Source organism: Lygodium microphyllum, chromosome 25 (assembly GCF_053477565.2).
Source record: "Lygodium microphyllum isolate KBCC chromosome 25, Lygodium_microphyllum_v1.1.10, whole genome shotgun sequence".
NCBI classification, from domain to species: Eukaryota; Viridiplantae; Streptophyta; class Polypodiopsida; order Schizaeales; family Lygodiaceae; genus Lygodium; species Lygodium microphyllum.
In genome coordinates, this window is record NC_141159.1 from 18,920,214 (window position 1) to 18,945,665 (window position 25,452).

Here is a 25,452-nt window from a genome sequence, read left to right on the forward strand (position 1 = left end):
TGTCAATGTCATGGAAGTACCATGGACCAGTTCCGACTTCTTGCTGTATGAGGCAAGGAACTCATCACACATGGATGGATCTTCTGGAATCAAGGGGAAGGAGGCAACCACGAAAGTTGCGAGTCCTACATTCGCGATAGGCTCAAAAGTGAGTAGGGAAGAGTAATCCCTACTAACCAGTGGGACATACTGGATAGGGGAAGGAGCGTGAGGCGCCATTTAGATGGAAAACACACACACCACAACACAAACAATCACAAAGAATGCCTGAAAAACAACCAAAGGGCTATCAAAAAGGAATCAATCCAAAAGAAGGACACACATACAGACATAGACGTAACTAACCCATTTACCACCCCAGACAATACACAGCCTTGAAAAAATTCAGCATGACCTCTACACATATGTGACCGAAAGCTTCATGTGATGCAACATTCAAGCACCCAAATCCACGTATCAGGCAAGAAAGAAAGAACTACTCACGGTACCCGTAATCGTAACACATAGACAAATCAGACTACCGTAAAAATGTACATCAAGACTTGACCAGAACCTAGACCATGAGTGTCAACTAAAAGACTTTTACGTGTCCATCCCACGAAGTGTGTTTATTAAAAAGGGAAAAAAGTGCAGTGAGGGGGAATTATTTTAATGAAGGATTCATTTTAAGAAATTATTAACAATGGGTGACATTTTATTATGTTATAAACCTAAATAAGAAAACGGTGGTTCCTTCTTAAAAATTTAATGACAATTTATTATGTTGAAATAATGCTTTATCGTAACCCAGACTATGATTCCCAGACTAGGTCTCTAAATGCAAATTCCTTAATTAAAAATTAAGAGTGATGTGGAGCGCTTTTTTGCCAACGAGTGCTTTTTCGTGATGACTGGTTCATTTTTATTACAAATTAAGGTGCCTCTTAAGCGCATGTAGTGCATGCAAAGTGAACGGCTGGTTGATTTGTTAAAATTATTAAATTGTGTGTTTAGCGCAAATGCGCGTGGAAAATGTGGGTGAATAAATAGTATATTTTAACAATTAATTGTGATTAAAGGGGAATGAAAATCAATAAAGCTCACAAAATAAATACCTGGTAGGGGTGTGTATGGAATGGCCAGAAGGCGCATGGAAGAGTCTCCCAAAAGCAATGAATCTAGTCAAACAAAATCAAAGACCACTGATGACAGAACAACAAAGAAAACACCTTAGTGGATTTGTTGATTATTATTATTATTTAATTGTATTATTAATTTTTTAATATTTTATATTTTGTTTGTTTGGTATTTTAGGTGTGTTTTTTTTGTTTTATAATGTGGTTTGGTTCAGTTATTTTATTATGTATTTTTGTTTATTTGTTCTATGTGCTTTTTTCATTTTTGTTTTTTAATAATTTGTTTGTGGTTGTGTTTTTGTTTTTCTCAAAAGGAATAATAATTAAATCAAGATATATAGCACATGGATATGTGATGAAGAAAAAAAATTAAAATTCAGCCATGGAGGAAATATCCACAATGTATGTTATGAAAAGAAGTTTTTTTTTATTTTTATGTTTATTCTGTTATTTTTTCAAAGAATATTGGTGCCTTGTATGAAAATATTTTGAAGTGAGAAATTAGTGAAAAAAGGTCAAGGGGTGGGTGGAATTTTTTGAGTTTTTTTTATTTTTTTGGTATTTTTACTAATTTTAAATGAATTTTAGGCATTTTTTAGGTAGGTTTGAATCAATTGTCAAATTTGTAATTTTTTGGAATTTTTTTGTTAAAATTTTCACCTAAATTTTTTTCCAAAAAATTAGAAAAATATAGGGGAATTTTTAGAATTTTTTTGGTAATTTTTTTAATTTAAATGAATTTTTTTAAATTAACTAAATCAATTAAATGATGTAAATCAAGTTAGTTGGGTAAGTAAGATCAAGTTAGGTCAACTAAGTCAAGTTAGTCTGGATAAGTCAAGTAAGTCAGGGATGGTGTAGTCATGTTAGTCAAGGTTGATTAGGTTAGTCTAAGTTAGTCTAGGTTAGGTAGGTCAATTAGGTTAGTCCAGGATCAGTTAGGTCAAGTTAAGTTAGTCTAGGCAAGTATTAACTAACCTAGGTGAGACTAACTAACCAAGGGTTAGTTAGTGGGGGTGGAACTAACTTAAGGTAGGTTAGTTGACTCACTACAGTTAGGTTAGGAAAAACCTAACCCTAGTTAGGTTAATTTAACTCTAGGGTGGTTAGGGTAACCAAAGAGGGGTTTAGTTAGGTTAGTGTGTAACTTGAGTTAAGTTAGAGGGTAACCCTAGTTAGGTTAGTTGTTAACCTAACCTAGGTTAGTTGTTAACCTAACCTAGGTTAGTTTTAACTAAACTTCGGTTAGTGGCTAACTTAACTTAGGTTAGGGTTAACTTACGTTAGTGTTAACAGAGCTGAGGTTAGTGGCTAACTTGGGTGTGGTTAGAGGGTGGGAGGAGGAGGAAGAGGAGGAGGAGGAGGAGGAGTAGGTGGTGGGGGAGGAGGGGGAAGAGGAGTAGGTGGTGGGGGAGGCTCGTTGATGAGGTAGCGGCGGTGGCGCATAGAGGGGCCCAAGAGGCGGCCGGTGGAGGCGCAACACGTGGAAGGAGCAGACGGCGTTGGTGGCCGAGCAAGGAAGGCCACTCGAGAGGAGACACAGGCGGCGAGGATAGAGGAAGCCAAGGAGAGGTTGGGGGAGACGGAGGGGGAGAAGAGAGAAATAATGGCGGGGGCAGGCGGCAGAGATGGAGAGGGAGAAGAGGTGGAGATAATGGTGGGGGCACGCGGTAGAGATGGAGAGGGAGAAGAGATGGAGAAAAGAAATGGAAGGAGAAAAGAAGGAGGGAGGAGAAGAAAAGAAGAAGCAGCAAACAGAGGAAAGGGAGAAGGGGAGGAGGAAGGGGAAGGAAGAGGAGGAGGCGGGAGGAAACCGATTCGTAATGGCAGGTATGTGGGTTTTTTTTCTTTTTCCTTTTTCTTGTTTTTCTTTCTTTCTTTTTCAAAAGGTGGATTTTCCTTTGTGATTTTTGTGTGTGTGTGTGTTTTTTTTTTCTTCCTTTTCTTCTTCTTCATTTTTAAAAAAGTTTTTTTTTATAAAAATTTTGTAATGACAGGGTCAAACGGGTAGGGACGGGGACGCGCGAGCCACGGACACCACGGGGCATCCCGAGGTGCGTAAAACCAAAAACAAGCATGTTCACGCGCGAGGCAAGAAACACGGTTAACGGGAAAAGTAAAGAAATTTAATAAAAGCCAAACCGTTTGTCGGATCAAAAATCCATAAAAAGGAAAAATGGGCCAGGAGACAAGAGGAAAATATTGGAAACATGCGGGTGTTCACATGGAAAAAACCCAAAAAAGAAACCCGACAACGCATACGGGTATTAATATTGGAAAATCCGCGCATCGGAATGAAGTACAGAAAGAAGAAAAAGTGTGCAAAACAATGTGTTCGATAACCCTATCATGACAAAACACGGTTTCGAGTGATATAGGATGCGTTCACATGGGAAAACCCCCAAAAATGAGCCCGAAAATGAACTAAAAATTTAATACGGGAAAAACTGTGCGTCGGAATAGTAGGCAGTAGAAAGGAAAAATGTCCGAAAAAAAGGAATTCACACGACTGGCACATCAAAACTCAGTTTGGGGAAAATTAGGAGGGGTTCACGTGGAAGAAAACACAAAAGATCCATTAAAAAACATCCGAAAAAATTAATAACTAAAAATTAATAAGGAGGGGTCCGAAAACCCGCAAAAATTAATAACGGATGAACCTTGCATCAAAAGGACACGGAGTAGAAAGGAAAAATATCAGGGGAAAGGGGTAGGACAGGGCTGGCACATCAGATCAGGGTTCCAAAGCAATCATGATGCGTTCACATGAAAAATCGTCCCATTTACTAGAATTACTTCAAAAATTAATAACTTGAAAACCGTCTGTCAAAACAAGGGTTGGTAAAGAGGAAAAATAGGCATTTCGAAGGGACGAATAGGGATCTAAGGTTGGATTGAGCTTTCGGTGAATTTAAGGTTCGTTCGTATGAAAGAAACGCAAAACCAAGAATAAGGGCAAACGGTCAAGGAACAACCCCTAGGATAGGGTGAAATAGAATGGAAGGGTGGGGTAGCGACCCCATCAGGGTAAAATGAAGTCATGGCATAGATGCATGATTAGAACAAGGTGTATGCATGGGGGTATGCATCATGGACGCGCAGGGACGTGTCTCCACACTTAAGACCTGAGCACGAAGGTTAAACCAAACTTCATGGACTTGGTACCTCACATCAGACCAACCACAAACGCCCCCACACTTAAAACATGACTATCACTAAGAAATACAAGGTGTAGGGTTAGAAAAACTTGGTCCATATTGCCGAGAAGAAATGTCGACTATTGAGATTGTGTCTAGAGGCATTGTCGGCTGCAGGAGGTAACAAGGTATCTTCACAACACACGTCCTTCGTCCTTCATAGCAGGGACCATGTGGCAACACCCAAGGAGGTAGTTGGTTGAAAGAATCACAAGAAATTTGTCGCTGGCGAGGGGTATGACACTCAACTCACGATCATTCAAATGGATTGAAAGAGCAGGCACTCGCCCCATGACGAATATCACTCGAGAAAATCAAGATGAAATCCCTAGCTCACACTCGATTTAGAAATCGACAAAGGAATGGTGCAGAGGGAGTATGACAAGGTGCACAATTGATGGTGCATTAGTGCGTCCAACACCTGTGGCATAAGTGCAAGGAGAAAGGCCAGGGAGCCTTGTAGTGCAGGGTACAGAGAAAAGTGATGTGTCCTGTGCTAATGGCAGAAACCCAGCTCGTGGGTGCATAGGAAAACAGGAACGTACCTGACTCCAAAGGTCCTAACGTCCCTCAATTCTCACCTCTCGATAATTGATTGAAGAAACACCAGTCACACTCAGCCCACCCTCTGTCTCACGCTCTTTTGATAGATACAAAGGGCAGCCCATTCCTAAAACCCATTGATGTAACCCTCACTATCACTTGTGCAAAGGTTGTATGCCTTGTGTGCATTTGATGGTGCAATTGTGCATCCCACCCTGTGCTGGCATACAGTGCAAGAAGGAAGGCTAGGGAGCCTTATAGTGCAGTGCACATGAAACAGATCGTGCATTGTGCATCGAGAGGCCCATCCCATGTGTGCAACACTCCGTTCACACATCTCACCTCTCATTCAATTTGAAGAGAAAGACTGGTCACTCATCCCACCCTCTGTCTCACTCTCTGATAGATACAGAGGGCATCCCATACTCACATTCCCATCCTGTTAGGATGAAAGCTCACATCACTCAAGGGGTTGGTGATGAAGATCATGTCGGCTGTTGTTGTCATGAGGATCTTGAGGACGAGGCATAGCTAGGGAGACAGCCTACAAATCTCATACTTCAATTACTTGTAAGAAGAGTAGTCTGTTAAGAAGGGTAGACGGATTGATATTGTAGAGACAGCGCACCAAGGGAGGTGGCTTCAAATTACTTGCTGAAGAGGTTCTATTGGTGAGTCAGCTATCTTGAACTGCGGGGTGTTACCACCTTTTCCATAGTCAATCTCTCGTCCAAGGGTATTTCCACCTTTTCTTGGAATGATGCCTGTTATGACAAGGAATTTATTTCTTTTAACACAATATTAGTGAGTTTGGGAATCTCCCAATTCCCATTTTTTGAATACTAAAAAGGTGACTCTCAAAACCATATGATGTGACCTATCATTTGAAAGCACTTGAAAAATGGAATCTATTGAGCTATAGAGCGCTCAATTTGGAGTTATAATGTTCAAGTAATGATAAATTCAAAGATTTGACCACATGTCCCAAACTTATGGAAAGTTCCCATATTCCCTAATATGGTGTTTTTTCTCCCATAACAGTTTTGTTTTTGTTTTTTTTTTCTATTTCTATTTCTTTTTTTTTCTTTTTTTTTCATCAAGAAAGAGAATGGTAGAAATATCATATGTCAGGACCAATCTCGCCACCCTTGTTGGATCAGACGAGAAGAGAACAATGTCAGGTTGAGATGTTTCTATGAGGAGGTAGCAGAACGAGACCGCCTCATGAGGAGAATCATAAGGGCTATTAAAAGCATGACAACAAGCACAGTGCAATGGCCAAAAAGGAGAGGGTAGGTTGACTGTGATTAACAAGATCCCCAAGGAGGAAAGTACTTTTTCAGGCAACAGCCATTGATCAGGAAAGGATCATCAGAGGCATCAACGGGAGCTCCTGTTTTGAGACTTGGGGTTGTTGATTCCAATTGGTAGGATTTCACTATTGTTGAGTCGCCATTGGAGGAACTGTTTGAGGCCACTGTTGTTGTGGTTGAACCATCATTTGAGGCACTGTCGTTTGTGGTGACCATACTAGATTAGGTGCATTATATTGCGGCACTGTTTGCATTTGGGGATAAGGGTAGGGAGCTATCCATGGGATTGCATTTGGTGGGTATACCATTCCAAGCATGGGAGGAGGTAAGACTCCTCTTCCTGGGGTCATTGACAGCCTTGCTTCAACTTCGTCATACAATCTTGCACCTTCCACTGCAGCTTGCAAATTGATTGGTCTTCTCAATTCTACGAACTTGCGAACCTCTGGTTGTAGGCCCCTTAAAAACACTCCTTTTTGGATGCCTTTATCCAAATGATGGTTAGTCAATCTCTTCAGGATGGATTCCATTCACAAGACATAAGCTTCTACTCTTTCTCTAGAGGATTGACTTAGATTCATGAGCTCCTCTCGCATCTACTCTTCAAAACCTTCACGCCTGAATTTAGTGAGGAAGGCCAACTTCATGTCGTCCCATGTGCCAAAAGTTCCTATTGCATGTCTCTCATACCACTGAAATGCCACGCCCTTGCAAGTGGTGGAAAATATTGCTAACCAATGCTCAGGGGTTCTGGCATTGTTAGCCACACATGCTACCATGAACTCTGCTACATGAAGATCAGGGTCTTCATTATACTCTCCCTTAAAAACTAGCAATGGGACTACGTTTGTTGGCCTGTCATCAATATTTCCAGGACAAATCTAACTAGGAAGGGGACCTTGAGTCACCATGGGGACTTCTGTAAAGAGTGCTTTTAGGGCGTCAAAGGAGGCTTTTGCTCTGCAAGCTCATTCTCAACTTTGATTTTTGCCTTCTCTCTTCTCACGTACCTCTGGACTCGTTCTAACGCTTGCCTCTTTATTGCATCATTCATCAGGGGGTTGGCTCCAACCAATTGGTTTGTACTCCACAGGATAGTATCAGAGAGGCCTTCAGTTCTCTGATGTATTCTCTAGCCAACATCTCTTCTACTTCCTTCTTTTCAACATCTCTGAACTCAGCTTTCAAACCACTATAGAGGGGAAGATATTCTGTTCTGAAAGTATCAAAATTCATTCTTCTTAGGATCATTGTTATGCCATTATAATAATGTCAGCTTCTGAGGGTTTCAATAGTGTATGTTGTGAAAAACACTCTGTCTACCAACTTTTAGTGGGTTGCTAATTGAACAAATAGAAGATTTTTAGTGCACCAAGCATCCAATGTATCTTGTTATTGAGCATCCACGAACAAATTCCAACTCTTTTCCTTCTTGTCTTTATGAACCTCCACATACCACGACTCCTGAAGCTTCTTCATGATCTCCCACTTGATGATGTCTAGAAACTTCTCAATGAATGAAAAATCTTCCATGGATGGTCATTCTCTCTGTTTCTGCTCTTTAGTTTTTTCCCAAACAATTTGGCACCAAGATGCAAGTTTCTACTGCTTCAACTGAAAGAGGAAACAGCCCACCACATAGGGCATGCATCATGATGGTGATATGTTTCCGCCATTGTGGGATGAAATTATTGTGGAAAGTGGCTTTGATTATGAGAATCTTCAACTCTTCAGTGGAAGAAAGAAGTTTGCAAACATCCATTGAATTCTTCTCTTCTTGGCAATGCCATTTTCTTCATTTTCAGCCTCTTCTGGTGCTTGTTGATGGCAAGTTTCCCCAGCTGCGCACCAAAAACATGGAGCCCCAAGAGGAACACCAACTAAAAGGGAATTCTCTTGCAAGAAAATCTATCTTGTAACACCACAAGATTTTATTTCATTCTTTTGATCATCAAATCGAAGAGAATAGCAATTCTTCATGCAGCATCATAGTAGATTTCTCCCACGGATTTGATAGAATCAACCATAATCTTCAACATCTTCATAGAATACATAAATATAACAAAGAAAAAAAAAGAATACACCATCTTTGAATAGAAATCAATCACATATTATTCATCTTCAATGTCTTCATAGTTCTCTCTCTCAATCTCTCATATACACTTACACTGTTTTGATAGAATTGACTATCTCTAACTCTCTCTCTCTCTCTCTCTCTCCATCAATAGTACATCATCTCCTCACAACAATTCTCTCCTAATAACCCTCAATAATCCTTATTAGGTCGTGGATGCACCTCTACAGAGGTATGTCTGATATGAAGAGTCACTAGAGCCACTACAGTGTCTTTTCACAACTCACTAATGTCACTGTCACTTAGTCTTCTCTTCAGCCTTCAAAAGCTGTTTCTTCCACTTGTTTTAGCTCTTTTGAACTTAGATTCATCCTTTACAAAGGTTAGAAAAATTTCCCAAAGTCACACATACTTTCTACAAAACACTTATAGAAGGTCTACAGAACAGTTACAGTACAGTTCCAAAACAGCTATAGTACAGAGACAGAGCAGAGATAGAGGCTCTATAGAGGGTTTACAAAAGGTTACAGGAGGTCATCAAAACCTCATAACTCATACTCAAACCATTCCAAACTATCAAAAACTATTCAATAAACTTTCAAAAGATCTCAATCTTCATCAATCATCAATCCATGCTTCATACATAAGAAAATCAGAACAAAACAGAAGCTATACAGAAGGTCTACAGAACCAATTAGAAGCTCAACAGAACCTACCAAAACATCACAGAGCTTCATATATCCATTGAGAATCATCATGAACTTCCAAAACATAATCAATATCATCAAAAACACTCTCAAATACTTCCTTTAACAACCATACATCACTCTAAATCTATAAAAAATCAATCATTCAGTCCTCAAAATCAACAAAAATCAATTAAAAAAACAGTCTTTTTCCACTCTCAACATAAATCTCTTGAGAGAAGCTCCCAGCTTACAAACCACCCATCCATAGGATGGATCCATCAAGGATCTTGCCTATCTGCTTCCCACAAATGGTTTTCTTTAGTTTTCTAATTATCTATCATATTAAGTTATGACATATGAAAGGAACTTCGTTAATTAACCCGCTATCACAAGTTCCTTTGTGTAATTTTACGGAACAACACAAATACAGAGAAAATAATCTTTTGGAAAAACATATTTATTTATTATTTCATAAAGTTTTTTACAATGATTTTTTCATTTTGCCTACCTCTTTTCACAAAAAAAATCCCTTCTGTTAGTGCAAAAGGAAACAAACGCTTCAAGTTTTCTGTCCCTTCACTAGTAGTGGGGACTCCAAGATCCCATCCTGATTCGCATGAGGGTTAGGTAGTTCCTATTAGCGATCGAGAGGTTTACGGTCAGAGCTCCCTTGGCACTCCTGCCTCCCTCTGCCTAGTTGATTTCTCACTGAGTGACCTCTCACCATCGGGACCGGTAGTCCAAAGCTCCTTACGGTGGTACAAAACAATCCCCCTTGGAGCATGGTTCCGCGTCTAGTCGTGGGAGAGGCATAGCACGATCTTTCCTCTGATTATTTTGATTATATATTCACAATTAGATTTAACTACTACAAGTACAATTAATATTTCCTATGCAACCATCAATGCATGCACAAATAAAAAAGAAACAGCATCAAGTGTTTTTAGCATAGGAAGCAGTCCTACCCAAATCTAGGGTTTTTCTTTTAAGGTCCTATCTTATTATTAGGTTTTTGCTTCCTACTTGCAACTCTTTTTTCGAGATCCACAAGATATTTCATGAATCTATATTCTATTTTGTCCTTATGAAAAATTTGATATTTTTTTCCTAAAATAAAATATGGGCATTTATACCTATGGTGGGCAATTCATGTGTTGCCCTACCCCTAACCCCCACTTAGCAAGATTTCAATTTCTTTTCCAAGTCTATTTAGACATTAGAATTTTTATCAAAATTTTTTTATCAATGTCCTACAATGTCCAACAAGTCTATTTATTTAATTTCTTGAAACTGTAGTTTCAGGGTTGTTGAGTATTTCATAGTTGTTTTTTCTTCAACATTCTCAATATTTCGGGTAAGGTTTTCAGTAAGAAAATAAATTTTATTTTATTCTACTCATATTCTGTGGTTTAATTGTTGAACTTTCAATGCTATCTAAAAATATCAATTTTCATTTAGCTATATCATAAGTGCAATGCTAATTGTTTATCTAAAAACTTTATTCTAAGCAATCCTAAAATCATAAGTGTATTTTTTTTCGTGTTTTATACATCGAATTATATTTTCATGCACCTAATTAATGAGCATCTAGTATATATTTTCCTATGCAATTTTCTATTGATTTAATGCATTGATTATTTTATGATATTATCTAAATAGTTTTTTTAAATTATTATAAAACTCATATGCATTTTTTATCATTAGCAAAATGAAATAGAGATAGTTGCTTTAGAAAAAATCTATAAAATATTCCCTTTCCTAACACCAACTATCTTTTTTTTTGTTATTATGATCACACGCATCATTAATGAAATAACAATAAATATCATCAAATAAATCATAATTACAATATTTTCTTAACTACATGCATATAATCCTTTTCTTAATGAAAGAGCTTCTTCACTGAATAGTTAAACATTATATTACTTAGGCTATTTTCTCTTTAAAATGCGTTTATAATAGTTTAAAGCCAAATATAGCAATAAGCTTAAAAAACATTATTTTTTTCCAAACCGACAAGATGTTACCTCTCTCAGGTTTGTTATAATGGGGGTTTCACCAATTCCTACTACATCATTTTCTCCATTAACTGCGTTCTTTGCTTCCCTTGCTTCAAATGGGATTTTTAAATTTCTATGACCTCATGGAACCATGGATGTCAGGTGAAATTAATGTGATAGTTCAAGGAGAGTTGGTGGTTGTCTAAAAAAATTTCGCCACCATTTTGCTTAGCAATATGACTGTATGGAAGAAATGCGTAATAGGGGATAGAGAAAATGAAAATGAGGTAGAAGAAGGGTATTTTCCTCCTTCAAGGCTCAAGCTAAAATCAAGCATGCATGCACTCAAGTGCCACACATCTTGTGATTGTAACAATGAACTGCATCAGTGGAGACCAAGTCAAGTCAAGTCATGTCAAGTCTGAGAGGGGCTGGGCTATGTTTCCGACTCACCATGCATTAACGGATTAACTTAACAATGAATTGTGTTTAATGGATTATCTAATAAAAAATGAGTTGTTAGTTTCATCCATCCACTTCACCGCACTAAGTAGAGAAAATTTTCCATCATCAGGAGGTCTTCCTTCTTGCTTTATTTGTGAAAGAGAGGGGGTGTATTTATAGCCATGAGGGAGAGCATGCAGTCGACTCATTCTTTTGGCTACTTGTCAAGAGATAATTAAGCATTATAAAAAATATTTTTTGATTGTCTACCTATTGGATGTGGCATGAGGATGATTTTAAAATGCTTTCTCTCCCTCTAGGTGTCAAAAAGGTCATGATTTTTTGCCTATTTTTTCAAAAACGTCTTTTTTTTCTTCAAAACGACTACATCTGGTGGTTTTTGACCAAGTTATCTTATGACTTATCTAGTTTATAAAGACATTCCATACTTGTTGATACTTAACTTACTCAATATCATGCTCATTCTTGTGCGTTCTTTGTCTACCCATTAAGACTTTTGCGATTTGTCTTGCGGTTACAAAATCAATGTGATATTTGACACATTAAATGGAATTGGGATTGCTAAATTAAATATAATGAGAGAAAATTTATAATCAAGTCGTCATAATATTATTTATGAGGCGTCTTTGCTTCTTGTTGGTTGGGAACATTGAGGCATCTTCTCGTGTTAGATTGCAAAATTTATTTAATGCAAGCCTTGATATTTAAAAAAATTATGTGTGGTCACTTATATGATAACTCAATGAGTAATTTTTAAAACATTTCAAGTCCGAATTTGTTTCTTGATATGAAGTGTTATGGCGGGAATACTACATCCTCTCCTCCTTAGAGGAATCGAGATATCCTCATCTCGAAAAGAACTAGGAAAACAATTTTTCAGGAGCTATCTCTTCTATCTAGGTAGCATCCTTCTCATGATACTATTTCCACTAAATAAGATACTCTCTAATGGTTCTACTTTCAGAGGTTTCTCTTTTACTTCAAGAATCTTATCAGGCTGGAGCTCAAGGGCTCCTTGACTAAGCATTACAATTTGCTGATCTTGATTGGCCATATAAGCTTTCAGAAGACTAACATGAAATACATTGTGAACTTTCACATGATCAAGAAGTTGCAATTTGTAGGCATCATCTCCTATGCATTTGGAGAACCTTGTATAGTCCACCTTGGAATAATCAAATTTTTAACTTTCCCAATGATAGATAACTCTTCTTTGGGCATACACTAATGAAAAGCATGTCTCCCTCTTGGAAGATACGCTCTTGCCGTCCGAGATTAGCATAAGCTTTCTGGTGGTCTTTGGTAGCTTGGATGTCTTTTCTGATAGTTTTGACTTGATAATCCATGTCTTCTAACACTTTCTTAGAAGCCTCAACCTATAGGGTTGGGTCAGATAAATTCAGTTGCATCAAACAATCTTGCCCATTCAATGCTTGAAATGGAGTCATTTGAATACTCTAGTGATATGATGCATTGTAGGAGAATTCTACTAAGGGAAAATTTTGTATCCACATTGTCAATTCTTTTGAATAGTAAGCTCTTAGTATATTTTCAATGACCTCATTAACTCGCTTTGATTGACCATCAGTTTGGGGATGCTAAACTGTGCTTAAGCAAAGCTGGGTTCCAATTGCCTCAAATAGGCTTCTCTAGAAATGTGATGTAAATAGAGAGTTGCGATCACTAATGATCCATTTAGGAAATCCATAAATCCTAAAGATTTCTTTCACAAACAGTCGTGCAATATCTTAAGCTTTGTAGTTGGTCTTGACTAGGATAAGATGAGCAACCTTTGCTAGCATATCCACAATCACCATGATTAAATTATACCCTCCTTGAACAGAAGATAAGCCAACTATGAAATCCATACTGATGAACTCCCATTTCATTTGGGAATGTCAAGAGGCTCAAGCTTTCCTGGCATTCGAACATGCTCATTAGCTTTCACCCACATGGCAACTTAGGCATTCAGTAACATATCTCAGTACATCATGCTTTAGTCTTTCCAAGTAGTAACTTTTTATGACTGCATTAAGAGTTTTTGCATAGCCAGGGTGTCCTAAGAATAGGGAGTCATGGGCTCCCCATAATATCTTCTTTTTCAAGACTTGATTGAGGGGAATGCAAAGCCTTGTTCTGAAATAGCCAAGTCCATCATCCACAGTGAAATTTCGGTATTTGACTCTGAGATTAGGATCAATGTCCTTAGCTAGGATTTCTCTAAGCATTACTTGATACTTAGGATCCTTGTCTACGTCTTCTTTGGCTAGCTCAATGACTCTGGATTGCTAGGCATCGATATCATTGTAGCTAAAGTCTCTCCTTTAGATGGCTCTTCCATGATAACTACATTCAGAAAAGATTTGCGACTTAATGCATCAGTAATCACATTCTCTTTTCTAGGTCCGAACTTGATTTCAAAATCAAATTCTTGCAAGAAATTAATCCACCGACACTGCCTCATGTTGAGGTTTGGTTGAGTAAAGATCCATTTGAGACTTTTATGGTCAGTGACCAAAGTAAACTTGCTTCCAAGCAAATAGTGTCACCACAATTTGAGATCATGGATCATAGTTAACGGCTCGAGATCATGGGTGGCATAATTCCTCTCATGGATTTTCAGTTTCCTTGAGGAATAGGCTATGAGATGACCTTGCTGCGTAAGCACACAACCTAGTGTAAGAGAACTTGCATTTGTTACGACCTCAAACTCTTGGTAGCTTTAGTAAATTAGTGAGAGGTGCAGCTATTAGGGCATAATTTTTTATGAAAAGTCTCTTGAACATCTCTAACTTTGGTTTGATCTACAAATATTCCTTTAGTAGGTACTATGAATCCGAGATATTCCATTTGTCTTTTGAAAAAGTCACAATTCTTTTTCTTTGCATGAAGCTTGTGCATCCTCATTATGTCCACCACAATGTGCAATCGCAGTTCATGGTCTTCATCTCTCTTGGAGTATGTTAGGATTTTATCAAAGAAGACTAGGAAAAACTCATCAAGATAAGGTCAAAAAATGTCCTGCATTAATCTATTAAATGTATCAGGGTATTAGTTAGACCAAAAGACATTACAAGAAATTCAAAATGACCATATCTGGTATTGAAGGCAATTTTTGGGATATCTTCTTCCTTGATTATTATTTGGTAATAACTAGATTGGAGATCAATCTTGGAAAAGATTCTCATCCCTTGCAGCCTATCAAGTAGCTTGTCTATTCTTGGGATCGGATACTTATTCTTGATTGTTACCTAGTTTATACCTCGGTAATCAATGCAAAGGAAGAGAGTCCATCCTCTTTCTTTTGAAACAGTACTAGGGCTCCCCATGGTGAACTATTGGGTCTGATGTATCCTTGATCTAGTAACTGCTTGAGTTGCTCTTTCAACTCAATTGCTTTAGGGATAAACATTTTATACCGACTCTTAGCGATTGGTGTGGTTCTTGGTTCAAGTTTGATCTCATGATTGACTTCTCTTCAAGGTGGTAATTCAATTAGCTCTTTTGGGAAGATCTCATTATATTCATTTAGCCAATATGGCTCTCTCTCATCTTGTTTATTCTGCTCAAACTTATTTAATTTTATGAGATACATAAGTAATCTTGGGTTGAACCTTGGGTTTTCCTGCCTCACCTTGGGTCATTCTAGACAGACAAAAGATGAAGGCCTCAACTACTTTTAAATTTTCCATCCATTCAAGGCATTTTAGATTAGTTTGCATGTTGAAGAATCGATCAGCCTCGATGTAACAATAATGCTCATCCCATAATCATCTTCTATCGCGATTCACAGAGGATGAATTGTATAGGCAATCGAGTATTCTCATGATTTATCTTCTCCACTCGTCATCTGTGGAGTTTAATGTAGATGTGTACATTGCTAAAAAAACAAGGAACTAGTTCCAGGCTTCATTATTCTACCAAAGTTTATCCCTTAACAATTAGCAAGCTGATTATTACTTGGAACAGTGGGTCTTAAAAACCATGGATATTTTTAATTCCAATTATGCTCTAATACCACGTGTCACTCCTTACTCCAATTATCACTCACTCCTAATTGAGCCTTCAACTCAATACTTAAACAGTTCAAAACTTCAAGCTCATATTTTACCACTTTTAGAGAGAATCTGATGCTAAAGCAACCATGGCTAAGACTCTGACAACATGATCTTTCAGATTCACACAACTCCTATTTTTTAGGGATGGCAACCCTGTAAAATATTACACGGCGCAGCGAACAGAATCTGAGAAAGAGATAGAGAGTACACAACAGATAAGAGGAGAATCAGTAAAATTCTTTAACTCCAAACAACTGATACAAAGATGGCTCTGTCCACCCGTGCGCTTCCACTGTGTGAAGCTTAGATGGCGATCTAGACAGAAGATAGGTGAAGAGCTTAAGGCTAGCTGGAACAACAACTCTGACTGGGTGAAAGATGAGTGTAAGATGGCTGCGAAGGGGTTTAGCTTTTATAGCCCGCGAAGGTCGTTAGGTCGGCCTGCTGACCGACCTACCATATGAGCCTCCACTAGTCGGCCATGGAATATTCCAGGGAATATTCCCTTTACCATCGGGCCGGGGGCGCTGCCCCCGGACCCCCGCCAGGGGGGCCGCTGGCCCCCCTGGGACCCCCCAGCCAGGGGCCGCTTCCGCGGCCCCCGGACCCCACAATAGGGGCCCCTTTTAACTCCCTTACCACGCAACTCAATGCAATGTGCCTCGAGTTGCTACTAGCTTAACCACTCTGTCTAACCCAAAGATTAGACCCACACTGGTCACCTTTTTGCCATCCGGTCACATAGACCTCATCTGATATACAAGTCAGGACTCCACCAATGTCCGGGCTCACACTTGGCTTCTCCTCATAATGGGGGCCTTACAACTTTGAGCACCATGGATCATTGGTAGTACCTAATGAGGGTGGGGCATTGATCATATCTAACACCCCCCCTCAATGTCCACCCATAGGTGAACTATCTCCTCGGCCCAATGCCGAGTCTCTGAAGATGAACTTGAAGCAGATCCTTCGTAAGTGCTTTGGTGAAGATATCTGCTCCATTCTCCTCTGTTGGACAGTAGACCAATTCCACTATCCCATCCTCCATCAAATCACGCACATAGTGATACTGGATCTCTATATGTTTGGTGCGTGCATGAAACACTGGATTTTTGGCAATGGCGATGCAACTCTGATTGTCACATCTCAGCACAGTTGGTTCTTCATCCTGCACTCCCATATGCCATAGAATCCTTCTCAACCATACGGCCTCACATGCAGCAAAACAAGCTGCCTTGTACTCTGCTTCGGTAGAAGACAATGCCACTGTTGGTTGCTTCTTACTAATCCAAGAGAAAATTCCTGAACCCAAAGAGAAACAATAACCAGAAACTGACTTCCTGGAATCAATGTCTCCTGCCCAATCTGAGTCACAGTTCCCCACAAGAGAAGTTCCGAAACTGTATGTGATACCATAGTCAAGAGTTTTCTTCAAGTATCTGAGCACCCGCATCCCAGCCTTCCAATGACTCTCATGAGGTTTGTTTGAGAACCTGCTCAAAACACCAACAGCAAAACTGATATCTGGTCTGGTGTTACACAAGTAGATCAGACTGCCGACCAACCTCCTATACCTCCCAATGTCTGCTAATGCTGATGTATCCTCGACGGATAACTTTGCATTCACCTCCATAGGTGTAGCTATCTCCTTGCACTCGGTCATGCCAAATGCCTTCAAGATCTCCCATGCATACTTCTTCTGAGAGATGAAGATCTTTCCTGGCTCTTGCCAGACTTCAATCCCCAAACAATAGTGCAACAAGCCCAAGTCTGTCATTTCAAACTCAGAACTCAAAGCCTTTCGAGTTTGGTTGATCATATCTTCATAGTCACCTGTAATAAGAAGGTCGTCCACATATAGGACAATCACTACAGACTTTTTACCATCCCTGTAAACATACAAGTTAGCATCTGAGGCACATCTTTTGAAGTTTAGGTTTAAAAAGAACCTATCTATCCGCTGGTACCATGCTCTGGGGGCTTGTTTCAGCCCATACAATGCCTTCTTCAGTTTACACACTTTGTTCTCAGAATGGGGGGCCTCAAACCCTGGTGGCTGAGCCACGTACACCTCCTCCTTGAGGTCACCATTTAAGAACGCTGACTTAACATCCATTTGGTACACTGGCCACTTCTTGTGGGCAGCCACTGCAAGTACCGTGCGAATAGTGGTCATTCTGGCAGTTGGGGCAAATGACTCTTGAAAATCAAACCCTTCAACTTGTGAAAATCCTTGGGCAACCAGTCTAGCTTTGTACTTTTCTAAGGTACCATCAGCCTTGTACTTTACCTTCCAGATCCACTTGGTGCCAATAATCTTCCGCTTTGCTGGCCGATCCACTAGCTCCCAAGTGTCATTCTTCATTATGCTGTCATACTCCGCCTGCATAGCAGCCTTCCATGATGGATCTGCAAGTGCTTCTTCTAAGTCAGTTGGCTCCTTTACTTCTCTCATAATCTCAACCATCAAGGCCATGTTGACTATGTGAGCAGAAGCCCTCCTTTGCTCCTCTATTCTCTGAGACCTCCTTGGTCCGTCTGCCTTCTCCTCAACAGATGCAGGCATAGGATTGTTGTGGTCATAGAGCTGCTTCACCCAGCGCGGCAATGGCTTTTCCGGTGGGGTGATGTCAGGTTGGTGAACTTTTTCCTCATCATCTGAAGATGATGCTTCCTCCTCCTTAAGGATAGGGATAGCTCTCGGGACAGGTTCATAGTGGACTACTTCTTCGCTTGATGATAAAGTGGAAGACCTTGCCTTCTCCTCCTCCACTGTATGCGGCTCCTCCTTGAACACCACATCACGGCTCGCGATGATCTTCTTTGCCTCTTGGTCATATAACTTGTAAGCCTTCTGCTCATCACTATAACCCAAGAAGATACATTTTCTGCTTTTTGGTTGTAACTTGTTTCTCTTCTCATCTGGAACATGTGCATAACATTCACATCCAAAAATTCTGAAATGTGAAACAGATGGTTTCTTACCAGTGTAAGCCTCATGAGGTGTTTTTCCCTTGAGAGCCTTTGTGTAGCTCCGATTTAGAATGTAGACTGCAGTATTAACAGCTTCAGCCCAAAAATGGTTAGGCAATCCCTTGCCCTTTAGCATGCATCTTGCCATCTCCACAATGGTACGATTCCTGCGTTCCACAACACCATTCTGCTGAGGTGTGTGAGGCGTCGTCAATTGACGCTTGATCCCTTTGCTCTTGCAAAAGCCTTCAAACTCCTTTGAGTTGAACTCACCACCACCATCTGTTCTAAATTTCTTCACACTTTTCCCTGTTTCATTCTCAACAAGTATTAGCCATTCTTTAAACTTACCAAAAGCTTGAGCCTTATCACGAAGGAAGTACACCCACATCTTCCTACTGTAGTCGTCGACAATCAACATAAAATAAGAAGATCCCCCCAAGGCCTGTGTAGGCATCTTACCACACAAGTCAGCATGCACCAACTCTAGAGGAGCATGTGCTCTATTCTTGCTTTCTTGTGGAAATGCCTTTCTCTGTTGCTTGCCCATCATACAAGCTTCACATGGTTCCTTCAATTCAGTTATTGTAGGTAGGTGAGCAACCATACCTTGCTTTTGCATCTCCTTCAATACTGCAAATCCGATGTGTCCAAACCTTTCATGCCAAAGCTTACTTGTGCCCACTCCAGCGGTGGCTGTAAGAGCACTTAGCTCATACAGGTTGTTCCTTCTTTCTCCTTTGCCAACAATTGTGCCAGCACTATCAATAATTTCTGCACCTGTCTTCTTGAACCTCACTTCATGACCAAGATCAGTTATGGCAGCAACTGATAAGAGATTTCTCCTGATTTCGGGAACATACAACACATTTGAAAGCTTTTTGACTTCACCATTTGCAGCAACAAAAGAAATAGTACCTGTGCCCGCAGCAGGGCATTTAGCATCATTTCCAACCGTCACAGTGATGGATTCTTGTAGAGGCTGCATAGAACTGTATAGACCTTTCTTGTTGGTCATGTGACGGGAGGCCCCACTATCCAACACCCAAGAGTCAGTGGTAGATTCTTCTTGCGCCGAGGAGCACACTTCCTCAATGGTCGCCATGAATAATTCCAACTCTGCTTCAGCCGTATTGGCTGTCTCTTTCCCTTTACTTTTAAGGGTACCATTCTTTTCATCTGCCTTCTTGACACGACAATCTGCAATTGCATGTCCTTTCTTCTTACAGTAGAAGCACTCTCCTTGAAACTTCTTCTTGCCGCCCTTCTTCTTTTTGTCACCATCATTTTTGGTGGAGGAAACACCTTTGCCTTTTGCATTGGCAGAGAATGCAGCATCTCCATTGTTGCTTCCTTCTCGGGCTTTCAGCCTCAACTCCTCCTCCATTAATAATGCACAAAACTCCTCAAAAGTCAAAGCTTGAGGTCTCACCTGAGTATTAAGGGCAGTTACTAGTCCATCAAACTTTTGTGGACAAATCCGAAGACACCTCCGAGCTAGCTCTTCGCTAGTCTTTTGTATCCCAGCGCCAGCCATCTGGTCGCGCAGATTCTTAATCCGAGTGATGAATGCTTCAACCGTCTCTCCTTCAGCAAACTTCTCCGCTGCTAGTTGATTCTCCAAGTTTTGAATCCTTGTTTGGTTTCGTGTTTCATACTGACTCCTTAGTACATTCCAAGCCTCTGACGCTTTGGTTGTATGCTGAATCAGAGTCAAAACACTGTCAGAACAGCTTGTAACTAAGGCACACAATGCATCTGCATTCCTTCGTTTCCAAGCTCGTAGAAGATCTGCATTCGGAGGAATCATCACACTAGGATTTGATGGGTCGGGGGTAGGCTGTGGTTCTGCGTCAGTCCCCAGCACAGTCTCCAGAAGCTCATAAGAATCAAGGATAGTAGTAATTTTGAACTTCCACAAGGTGTAGTTTGTACCATCTAACTTGCCTTCGCTGAAGGTTGGTGGACGAATCCTCAGTGTTTGAATAGCCGGTACAGCAGCACCACCTCCTGCACCGCTTCCTGATGCGCCAGAACTGCTTCCCGGAGTCGACATCGTTTCTCTTTGCTGTTGAAGCCTTTGCCTCTTGCACGCTCTCCGATCTCTAGAGCCCCCTGGGCTCTGATACCATGTAAAATATTACACGGTGCAGCGAACAGAATCTGAGAAAGAGATAGAGAGTACACAACAGATAAGAGGAGAATCAGTAAAATTCTTTAACTCCAAACAACTGATACAAAGATGGCTCTGTCCACCCGTGCGCTTCCACTGTGTGAAGCTTAGATGGCGATCTAGACAGAAGATAGGTGAAGAGCTTAAGGCTAGCTGGAACAACAACTCTGACTGGGTGAAAGATGAGTGTAAGATGGCTGCGAAGGGGTTTAGCTTTTATAGCCCGCGAAGGTCGTTAGGTCGGCCTGCTGACCGACCTACCATATGAGCCTCCACTAGTCGGCCATGGAATATTCCAGGGAATATTCCCTTTACCATCGGGCCGGGGGCGCTGCCCCCGGACCCCCGCCAGGGGGGCCGCTGGCCCCCCTGGGACCCCCCAGCCAGGGGCCGCTTCCGCGGCCCCCGGACCCCACAATAGGGGCCCCTTTTAACTCCCTTACCACGCAACTCAATGCAATGTGCCTCGAGTTGCTACTAGCTTAACCACTCTGTCTAACCCAAAGATTAGACCCACACTGGTCACCTTTTTGCCATCCGGTCACATAGACCTCATCTGATATACAAGTCAGGACTCCACCAATGTCCGGGCTCACACTTGGCTTCTCCTCATAATGGGGGCCTTACAACTTTGAGCACCATGGATCATTGGTAGTACCTAATGAGGGTGGGGCATTGATCATATCTAACAAACCCCACACAACAAAGTGCCTCACAAAGGGTGATTGCCTCAATCCATGTAAAATCGGTTGTAGATCCTTTTCATTCTTCTTTTCTCAAAGCACACATAAATACAATCCAAATACATAGGTGACCAAAACTTTATACGGTAAATTTTCATGCCAATTCAATGGCTACTAGCACTTCACTGTTGTAGACATTCCATTACTTCATCAAAATAGAGTTTTCACTGATATAGCAATAGAAAATTATGATGACTTTCATGGAAAACCAAGTTGGCAATCTAGATGCTGCTAAATTCACATGTTTCCTCATAGAACACAAAAAATGCCTCATAGAGCATTACACAGAACACTTCATAAATTTCTAACTAGACCTAGGATCTCACCGAGCTTCAAAAAGGAAACTTGTAGCTCTCTTTTCAATCTATAAATCTTCAAAACAACACAGAGTCAAATTCCTTGAACTGCTACCTTGAAACAGCTTTACACAACTTGCAGTCCTAAATTTGTGCATGCTCTATAAAGCAAACACAACTACTCTATTCCAAAAGCATAAACTTGCAAGTGGAAAGACATATTCTTTGACTTCAGATTGTCATTTCATTATACCAATAGATACATCTTAGCATATCGTGCATTCATGAAGAGTTACTAGAGTTTCAAACTTTATGAACTCTAATTCATCATTTTCTTGGTTGCAAGTCCTTTCAAATTTCCACTAACTCAATTCTATGCATTCAACATCTGCCCATAATACATATTCTTTGACACATACCCAGATTCAAAATTAGAGATACTTTACTTCCATTCTTATCTACTGATAGGAAGCCTCATGTAAACAACTAACACACATCACTCTCAACATGATGAAGAGCGCCAGCCCTCTGTTGTCTTTCACTCACATCCACACATCAAAATAGACCTACATACTCTTTGCCCCCCCCACACAACAATAGAAGAAAAAAAGACAAAAATAAGACTCTTATTACCATCATTTGAAAATTGAGAACTCGCATCAGACCATTGACTCATCCTGCTCCTTGGCTTCAATAACTTCAACTTCACATTCTCTTTCTTCTGACAATTTATTCTTCTTTTTCTGAGCTTTAGATTTCTCCCTTCTCTTTAGGTTGCAAGATTCTTATTCTCCCTCTCTCACTCTCTCACTTGTGTTGTGTGGAACACTTCTCTTCTCCTCTGTTTTTAAAAAACTCCTCACGTTTTTGCTTTTTTCCTTATTTTTCAAAGTTGCCCCTTGCTTCCCCTTAATTGCTAGATGGCAAACATGGCCCTTGCCACGTTAAATTCCACTTAGGGTCTCAAAATCAAAAGCAAGAGCACATTTTCTTCTCTTCCTGCATGAAGTGCATGCCTCAAAATTGAAATATTACATCCACATGTTGAATATACATGGTCCCACTTGGGATTTCTATTTATCAACTTGACTCTCACTACATGTAAGTCTTAGAAAGACAAAAAAATGATATTTACATGTGTTACCCCACTTGACTTCATGCTGCATCATGTCCCCCATCGCTCATTTTCACTCACCAACATGCCTACCTAACAATTCCATGGCAGCTCATTTTAGTGGTCCATCGGGGAACTATCCTAGATAGCTTTACAAGCCCTTGCAAGAATGTATAGTGTCTATCATCTAGGTTTCCCAAATTTCACCCCGTAAGGGAAGGTACTGGCCATCCCCACAAGGATTAACCGGCAAGCATAGGGTCCTAATTTGACAACTGAGGTCTTGATGCATTAGCTATCTCCATCGAAGTTGTCCCACAAGGGCTTCTCATTTGACTAGAGCGATCGTAGTTACCCTTGGTTTATGGAGTGCAACACTTTTTTCCAGCACTCGTTAGGATTCAACCTTCACACTTTTGGCATAGCCACCACACTCATTTTCTTAAAAATCTACCTCATAGAGCACTACATAGAACAACTCATAACTTCTCTCACCAGATCTTGGATTGCCGAGCTTTAAAATGGAAACTTGTAACTCTCTTTCCAATATATAACTCTTCACAATTGAGAGTCGAATTTCTTGATCAGCTGCCTTGAAATAGCTCTACATAGTATGCAGTTCTAAATTCCTGCATGTATTCCACTTCAGACATCGATTTTCCAGAGATCATAACTTTTGCATTCTTGCTCGAAATCAATGCCAAAGTTTACAGAGACCTTTAGTAGGTGTCAAAGCACACTACGAATATGTTGTCCATTAATTACAGCCATCTGATCAACACCAGATTTTAGAAAAGTGAATCTTTCCCAAACAGTAAACTGGAAGCAACCTACTTTATGTATAGTATGTACATTACCTACATCCTCTTTAGTTACATGTTCTATAGATATATATCTTTAGATGGAACCCATTGACTCTACTATTGTGAATAGTCCCATCTAAATCTTGTAGCAAGTGCCATTTTCAAACTTTTATTTGATGAGGAAAGGTCCCTCCCATCTAATTCGAAACTTGGTTTGAAAAGTAGAGTTCAAGCTATTGTCGTATCTCTCATAACCAACATTCCCTCTATAAGATTCGTCTTCTTCAGTTGTGTATTTAAAAATTCCCTCCTCTTCACAATCTATTTTTTATAACAATTCATTGCTTGTTGCCTATCCAACTGTAGGATATGCAATTTCAATTCTCTGTCAACTCCCAGTTCTATTTGACCGAATTGATGCTTTCTTACAAACTCCATCGTAGGGAACATGAGATTCATAGGTAATAAAGCATCTTGACCATATACTAATTGAAAAGGGGTGAATCCTTTACTTGTCTTCTGAAATGTTCCACAAGCCCACAAATCTTGATGTAGATAATTGTCCCAATCTTTAGGATGATCTTCCACAAGCTTAAAGAGAATCTTTGTAATGTTCCATTGAATGCTTCCACCAATTCGTTGCATTGAGGATAATAAGGAGTAGAAAATCTGTGTTTCAAGTCTAGTTTCTTTGTTGATTCTCTCAATAGCTTAATTTTGAAGCCAATACCTTGATCTGTCACACTATTTCTAGTGGTATTCCAAATCTATAGCATATATCCTCCATAAGGAACTGAGTTACATAATCTTTCTTGCAATTTCTTGTAGCCTTAGCTTCAGGCCATTTGGTCATATAATCAACTGCACTAATGATGTAAGACTTTCCTGTTTTTTTACCAAGGAAAAGATCCAATAAAATCTAAACCCCACTTTGCAAACGGTTCATAGGCAACAATGGCTTTAGCACACTATCTTCCTGTATCCTAGCTGAATACACTGGTTTAGGCTAGCATGTAAAGTCGCATATTTAGCTTCATTGTTACTTTGTATCTCTTCACTTTCTTGACTACAAGAAAAGAATTATTGATGTTCAACATCCACAATGACAAAATCCAATCCTCCCTTTTTTAGCACTCTTCTTAACTACCACAAAAAAAAAGGTAGTATCTTTATCCTTCATCTCCTCATGAATTTGTGGATGCAGAATCAGTTTCTATCTTATAACGGCTGCACTTACAGTATCCTCCTTCAAACATGTAAATTCAAATTCTTGCAAAGCCAACAACTACTTAGTAAATCTTGGAGCATTTTTAGCAGATTGCAAAACTTGTGGAAACAATTAGAGCATTTTCAGTAGATTACAAAACCTGTGGAAACAACTTGGAACCAGTAAGTACAACAAATGGTTTTTGAATCAAGTATGATTTCCATCTTTTAATTGCATATACCAACCCCCATACCAAAAATTCTTCTTCCATCCAAGCTTTTTCAGTTGCTTCAATGGATCTACTTATATAGAACACTGGCCTCATATAAGACATCCCCTTTCCTTTTTGCATTAAAATGGCTCCCGCTGCATTTTTCTCAATAGTGAAACTAATAAAGAAAGTTTCATCCTAGCTTGGAGGCATAAGAACTTGCAAACTACTTAACTTTTCTTTAATATGCAAGAAGGCATCCTCTTCAACTTGCATCCAGATTAAGGGATCCCTTTGAGTTGCTTTCTGTAAAGGATATACATATTTAGTCAGCATATGGAATGACCTTGATAGATACCTCAACTTTTGAACAAAGCTCACCAGCTCTTTCACGGTTTTTGAAGAATCCATAATAAGTAAAGCTTCAACTTTACTAGGCTCAAAAGAAATACCATTAGCAAACACTTCATGACCCAAG